This window comes from Muntiacus reevesi, chromosome 4 (assembly GCF_963930625.1).
Source record: "Muntiacus reevesi chromosome 4, mMunRee1.1, whole genome shotgun sequence".
Lineage (NCBI taxonomy): Eukaryota > Metazoa > Chordata > Mammalia > Artiodactyla > Cervidae > Muntiacus > Muntiacus reevesi.
In genome coordinates this window covers 60,320,070-60,327,350 of record NC_089252.1, presented here as the reverse complement: position 1 = coordinate 60,327,350, position 7,281 = coordinate 60,320,070, and the positions used below count along the sequence as shown (strand labels likewise).

The 7,281-nt window shown below is 36.9% G+C and overlaps 1 non-coding gene across 1 annotated transcript; it reads right to left on the bottom strand.

Moving 5' to 3' along the window:
* Positions 1-4,790: 4,790 nt before the first annotated feature.
* Positions 4,791-4,897, bottom strand: LOC136168023 (U6 spliceosomal RNA). Its single transcript, XR_010663189.1, has one exon. It is a non-coding gene; the product is annotated as a U6 spliceosomal RNA (small nuclear RNA).
* Positions 4,898-7,281: the final 2,384 nt, after the last annotated feature.

Genomic DNA, 7,281 nt, shown 5'->3' with positions numbered 1-7,281 from the left:
CCTGACCTGTATACAGGTTTCCCAAGAGGCAGGTCAGGTGGTCTGGTATTCCCATCTCTTTCAGAATTTTCCACAGTTTATTGTGATCCACACAATCAAAGGCTTTGTCATAGTCAATAAAGCAGAAATAGATGTTTTTCTGGAACTCTCTTGCTTTTTTGATGATCCAGCAGATGTTGGCAATTTGATCTCTGGTTCCTCTGCCTTTTCTAAAACCAGCTTGAATGTCTGGAAGTTCACAGCTCATGTATTCCTGAAGTTTGGCTTGAAGAATTTTGAGGATTACTTGACTAGCGTGTGAGATGTGTGCAATTGTGTGGTAGTTTGAGCATTCTTTGGCATTGCCTTTCTTTGGGGCTGGAACGAAAACTGACCTTTTCCAGTCCTGTGGTCACTGCTGAGTTTTCCAAATTTGCTGGCATATTGAGTGCAGCACTTTCATAGCATCATCTTTCAGAACTTGAAATAGCTCAACTGGAATTCCATCACCTCCACTAGCTTTGTTCATAGTGATGCTACCTAAGGCCCACTTCACTTCACATTCCAGGATGTCTGGCTCTAGGTGAGTAATCTCTGGGTCATGAAGATCTTACTTTTATAGTTCTTCTGTGTATTCTTGCCACCTCTTCTTAATATCGTCTGCTTCTGTTAGGTCCTTACCATTTCTGTCCTTTATTGAGCCCATTTTTGCATGAAATGTTCCCTTGCTATCTCTTTTCTTGAAGTGATCTCTAGCCTTTCCCATTCTATTGTTTTCCTCTATTTCTTTGCATTGATCGCAGAGGAAGGCTTTCTTATCTCTCCTTGCTCTTCTTTGGAACTCTGCATTCAAATGGGTCTATCTTTTCTTTTCTCCTTTGCTTTTCACTTCTCTTCTTTTCACAGCTTTTGTAAGGTCTCTTCAGACAGCCATTTTGCTTTTTTGCATTTCTTTTTCTTGGGGATGGTCTTGATTTCTGTCTCCTGTACAATGTCATGGACCTCTGTCCATAGTTCATCGGGCACTTTGTCTATCAAAGTGTCTATCAGAGTGTCTCCTTAGGTAAGTTTATTCTTAGATGTTTAATTATTTTTGTTGCAGTGGTGAATGGGATTAATTCCTTAATTTCTCTTTCTGATTTTTCATTGTTAGTATATAGAAATGCAAATGATTTCTGTGTATTGATTTTGTATCCTTCAACTTTGAAAAATTCAATGATTAGCTCTAGTAGTTATCTGATACTATCTTTAGGGTTTTCTATGTACTGTATCATGTCATCTGCAAACAGTGAGAGCTTTACTTCTTTTCCGATCTGGATTCCTTTTATTTCTTTTTCTTCTCTGATTGCTGTAGCTAGGACTTCCAGAATTATGCTGAATAATAGTGGCAAAATTGCACACCCTCGTCTTGTACCTGATATTAGGGGGAATGCTTTCAGTTTTTCACCATTGAGAATAATGTTTGCTATAGGCTTATCATATAGGGCCTTTACTATGTTGAGGTAGGTTCCTTCTATGCCCATTTTTTGAAGAGTTTTAATCATAAATAGGTGCTGAATTCTGTCAAAGGCTTTCTCTGCATCTATTGAGATTATCATATGGTTTTTATCTTTCAATGTTAACAGGATACATCTCAATGATTGACTTCTGTATATTGAAGAATCCTTGCTTCCCTGGAATAAACCCAACTTGAACATGGTGTGTGAGCTTTTTGATGTGCTGCTGAATTCTGTTTACTAAAATTTTGTTGAGGGTTTTTGCATCTATGTTCATCAGTGATACTGGCCTGTGGTTTTCTTTTTTGTGTTGTCTTTGTCTGATTTGGGTATCAGAGTGATGCTGGCCTCATAGAATGAGTTTGGTAGTGGTCCTTCCTCTGCAATTTTTTGAAAGAATTTTAGAAGGATAGGCATTAGCTCTTCTCTGAATGTGTGATAGAATTCTGCTGTGACACCATCTGGTCCTGGGCTTTTGTTTTTTCAGAGATTTTTGATCACAGCTTCAACTTCAGTGCTTGTAATTGGGTTGTTCATAATTCCTATTTCTTCCTGGTTGAATCTTGGAGGACTGAACTTTTCTGAGAATCTGTCCATTTCTTTCAGGTGACCTATTTTATTGCCTATTTTATATAATTGTTCATAATTTCTAATTTTGTTGATTTGATTCTTCTCCCCCTTTTTCTTGATGAGACTGGCTAAGGATTTTTCAATTTTGTTTATCTTCTCAAAGAAATAGCATTTAATTTTATTAATCTTTACTATTGTTTCTTTCTTTTTCATTTATTTCTGCACGGATCTTTGTGATTTCTTTCCTTCTACTAATTTTTTTTTGTTCTTCCTTTCCCAGTTGTTTTAGGTGTAAAGTTAGGTTTTCTTTTCAATGTTCTTCTTGTTTCTTGAGGTATGATCGTATTGCAATACACTTCCCCCTTAGAACTCCTTTTGCTGCATCCCATAGGTTTTGAGTTGTCGTGTTCTCATTGCTATTTGTTTCTAGAAATTTTTTTATTTCCCTGTTGATTTCTTCAGGAACCTGTTGGTTATTTAGAAATGTCTTGTTTAATCTCCATGTGTTTGTGTTTCTTACAGTTTTTTTCCTTATAATTGATACCTAGTCTCATAGCGTTGTGGTCAGAGAAGATCCTTGATATGATTTCAATTTTCTTAAATTTACTGAGGTTTGATTTGTGACCCAAGATGTGGTCTATCCTGGAGAATATTCCATGTGCACTTAAAAAGAAGGTTTATTCTTCTGCATTTGGATGGAATGTCCTGAAGATACCAGTGAGATCCATCTCATCTAATGTATCATTTAAGACTGTGTTTCCTTATCAATTTTCTGTTTTGATGGTCTGTCCATTGGTGTGAGTGGGGTGTTAGACTCCCCTACTATTATTGCGTTACAGTCAATTTCTCCTTTTATGTCTGTTAGTGTTTGTCTTATCTATTGAGGTGTTTCTACTTGGGTGCTTAGATATTAACAATTGTTATGTCTTCTTCTTGGGTTGATCCCTTGATCATTATGTAGTGTTCTTTCTTATCTCTTGTAATCTTCTTTGTTTTAAGGCCTATTTTGGCTGATATGAGGATTGCTAGTCCAGCTTTCTTTTGCTTCACATTTGCATGGAATATAAATTTCCATCCTCTCACTTTCAGTCTATATGTGTTTTTAGGTCTGAAGTGGGTTTCTTATAGACAGCATATATATGGGTTTTGTTTGTGAATCCACTCAGTCAGTATATATATTCATATTGCCATTTTCTTAATTGTTTGGGGTTGATTTTGTAGATCTTTTTTCTTCTCTTGTATTTCTTGACTATATAAATTTGTTGTAAAGCTGGTTTGGTGGTACTGAATTCTCTTAACTTTTGCTTGTCTGAAAAGTTTTTTATTTCTCCCTCAATTTTGAATGAGATTCTTGCTGGGTACAGTATCTTGGTTGTAGATTTTTCTCTTTCAGTACTATAAATATATCCTGCCATTCCCTTCTGGCCTGCAGAGTTTCTGCTGAAAGATCAGCTGTTAAGTGTATGTGGTTTCCCTGTATGTTACGTGCTGCTTCTCCCTTGCTGCTTTTAATATTCTTCCTTTGTGTTTACTCTTTGTCAGTTTGATTAGTATGTGTCTTGGCATGTTTTTCCTTGTTTTTATGCTGTATGGGACTCTTTGTGCCTCTTGAACTTGATTGGCTATTTCCTTTTCCATGTTGGGGAAATTTTCAACTACAATCTCTTAAAAAATTTTCTCATACCCTTTCTTTCTCTCTTCTTCTTCTGGGACCCTATAACTCAAATGTTGGTGCATTTGATTTGGCCCCAGATGTCTCTGAGATTGTCTTCAGCTCTTTTCATTCTTTTTACTTTATTGTGCTCTTCAGAAATTATTTCCATCATTTTATCTTCTAGGTCACTGATTCATTCTTCTGCTTCAGATATTTTGTTATTGATTCCCTGTAGAGTATTTTTAGTTTCAATAATTGTGTTGTTTGTCTCTGAATGTTTATTCTTTAATTCTTCTAGGTCTTTGTTAATTGATTCTTGCATTTTCTCCATTATGTTTTCAAGGTTTTTGATTATCTTTGCTGTCATCATTTGAATTCTTTTTCAGGTAATTTTCCTCTTTCCTCTTCATTTATTTAGACTTCTGTGTTTCTAGTTTGCTCCTTCATTTGTGCAGTATTTCTCTGCCTTTTCATTTTTTTTTAAAGTTATTGTGTTTGAGGTCTTCTTTCCCCAGGCTTTAAGGAAAGTTGAATTCTTTTCTTGAAGAAGGTTGAATTCTTCCTTTTGGTTTCTGCCCTACTAAGCTTGGTCCAGTGGTTTGTGTGAGTTTCATATAGGGTGAAATTTGTGCTGAGTTTTTGTTCATTTGCTTTTCCTCTGATGGGAAAAGCTGAGTGGGGTGGTAATCCTGTCTGCTGATGATTGGGTTTGTATTTTTGTTTTGTTTGTTGTGTAGACTAGACGTCCTGCACAGGGTGCCACTGGTGGTTGGGTGATACTGGGTCTCGTATTCAACTGGTTTCCTTTGTGTGAGTTCTCACTATTTGATACTCCCTAGGGTTAGTTCTCTGATAGTTTAGGGTCTTGGAGTCAGTGTTCCCACTCCAAAGGCTCAGGGTTTGATCTTTGGTCAGGAATAAGTATTCCACAAATGGTTTGTTATGGCATTAAGGGAGAGTAAAGCAAATAACCAAAAATGAGAAACCAAAGGTGAACCCCAGACCAATGACAGTTACAAAATCAGGCAAATAATAATTAAAATAATGGTATATGCTCATACACATATATACCCATGAGCAAAGTGAAAACAAAAAATATGGAAGACTTCACAAATTTGCGTGTCATTCTTGTGCAGGCGCCATGTTAATTTTCTCTGTATCATTCCAATTCTAGTATATGTGCTGCCGAAGCGAGCACCTAGTCATTCTTTTTTATGCGAAGTAAATTATGATTGCATTGACTTGTTACTTTCTCTTTGATTATGTTGCATCTCTCTTCCTCTTCAAAATACTTGCATTTTAAATCATAATTCTGTTACTAAAAGTAGACTCAGTAATTGTTTGGAAGATGCTTGTGTGTGCAAATGTCAAATAGGAATTGAGAAGAAGAGGTAGGCATTTTAAAAGTCAGACAAAAAACACATAAAAAAAAATCAATTCAGATTCAAGAAACATTTTTCTGCCTGAAGTCTGACACATCCACTGGTGCAGGGTTAAAGCCTGATTCCTCAAGTATACCTAACCAAAGATGAGAAAAATTAAGTTCCTAGATTTATGAAGATACTTTTATTTTTTATTTTTATTACTTTTTAAATTTATTTATTTTAACTGGAGGCTAATTACTTTACAATATTGTAGTGGCTTTTGCCATACATTGACATGAATCAGTCATGTGTGTAGATGTGTTCCCCATCCTGAACCCCCCCTCCCACCTTCCTCCCCATCCCATCCCTCAGGGTCATCCCAGTGCACCAGTCCTGAGCACCCTGTCTCATGCATCGAAGCCGGACTGGTGATCTATTTCACATATGATAATATACATGTTTCAATGTTATTCTCTCAAATCATCCTATCCTCAGCTTCTCCCACAGAGTCCAAAAGTCTGTTCTTTACATCTGGAGACACTTTTTAAAATTAAAATCCTCCTAAGAATGAAAATAAATAGAATAAAGAGAATTCTGACTCTAAATTAAGAACCCAAACATACTAGTAGCAATTTTAGTCATGGTTTGAGAAATAGATTAAATATTTAAACCTGCTGAATTTTGCTTGGATGTCTTTACTTATCTAGCTGATAAGTTTCTGTTTAAGTTCTAAAATAGAATCAGAGATCCCAAGTTGGTGAAAGAAAACTTCCTGTCCAGGGATAAAAATTTTGCCTTGGAATCAACTTTGACAAAAGGTGACTATAATTGAAAGAGCAAAAGAGAGTGTAACATTTTTTAAAGTAGTATTAGCTTGACACACTTTTAAAGCTAAACTCATTTTTAAATTTCATTAAGTGATTTTTTTCAATGCCACTTAATGTCAAAGATGGAGAAGGCAATGGCACCCCACTCCAGTACTCTTGCCTGGAGAATCCCATGGACAGAGGAGCCTGGTAGGCTGCAGTCCATGGGGTCGCGAAGAGTCAGACATGACTGAGTGACGTCACTTTCACTTTTCACTTTCATGCATTGGAGAAGGAAATGGCAACCCACTCCAGTGTTCTTGCCTGGAGAATCCCAGGGATGGGGTCGCACAGAGTTGGACACTACTGAAGTGACTTAGCAGTAGCAGCAGTAATGTCAAAGAATATTGAAACTACTGCACAATAGTACTCATCTCACATGCTAGCAAAGCAATGCTGAAAATTTTTGAAGCAAGGCTTCAACAGTACATGAACTTAGAAATTCCAGATGAACAAGCTGGATTTAGAAAAAGCAGAGATCAAATTGCCAACATCTGTTGGATCCTAGAAAAAACAAGAGAATTCCAGAAAAACATCTACTTCTGCTTCACTGACAGCACTAAATCCTTTGACTGTGTGGATCATAACAAACTGTAGAAAATTCTTTTAGAGATGGGAATACCAGACCAACTTACCTGCCCCCTGAAAGACCTGTAGGCAGGTCAAGAGGCAACAGCTAGAACAAGACATGGGACAGAGGACTGATTCCAAATTGGGAAAGGAGTATGTCAGGGCTGTATTTTGTCATCCTGTTTATTTAACTTATATGCAGTGTACATCATATGAAATGCCAAGCTGGATGAAGCACAAACTGGAAGCAATATTTTCGAGAGAAATATCAATAACCTCAGATACACGGATAACACCACCGTTATGGCAAAAAGCGAAGAGGAACTAAAGAGTCTCTTGATGAAAGTGAAAGAGGAGAGTGAAAGCACTGGCTTAAAACTCAACATTCAGAAAACTAAGATCACGGCATCTGTTCCCATCACTTCATGGCAAATAGATGGGGAAATAGTGGAAACAGTGAGAGACTTTATTTTTGGGGGTTCCAAAATTACTGCAAATGGTGACTTCAGCCATGAAATTAAAAGATGCTTGCTCCTTGGAAGAAAAGCTTTGACCAACCTAGACAGCATATTACAAAGCAGAGACATCACTTTGCCAACAAAGGTCCATCTAGTCAAAGCTATGGTTTTTCCAGTAGTCACATATAGATGTGAGTGTTGGACCATAAAGAAGGCTGAATGCTGAAGAATTGATGCTTTTGAACTATGGTGTTGGAGAAGACTCTTGAGAGTCTCTTGGACTTCAAAGAGATCAAACCAGTCCATCCTAAAGGAAATCAGTCC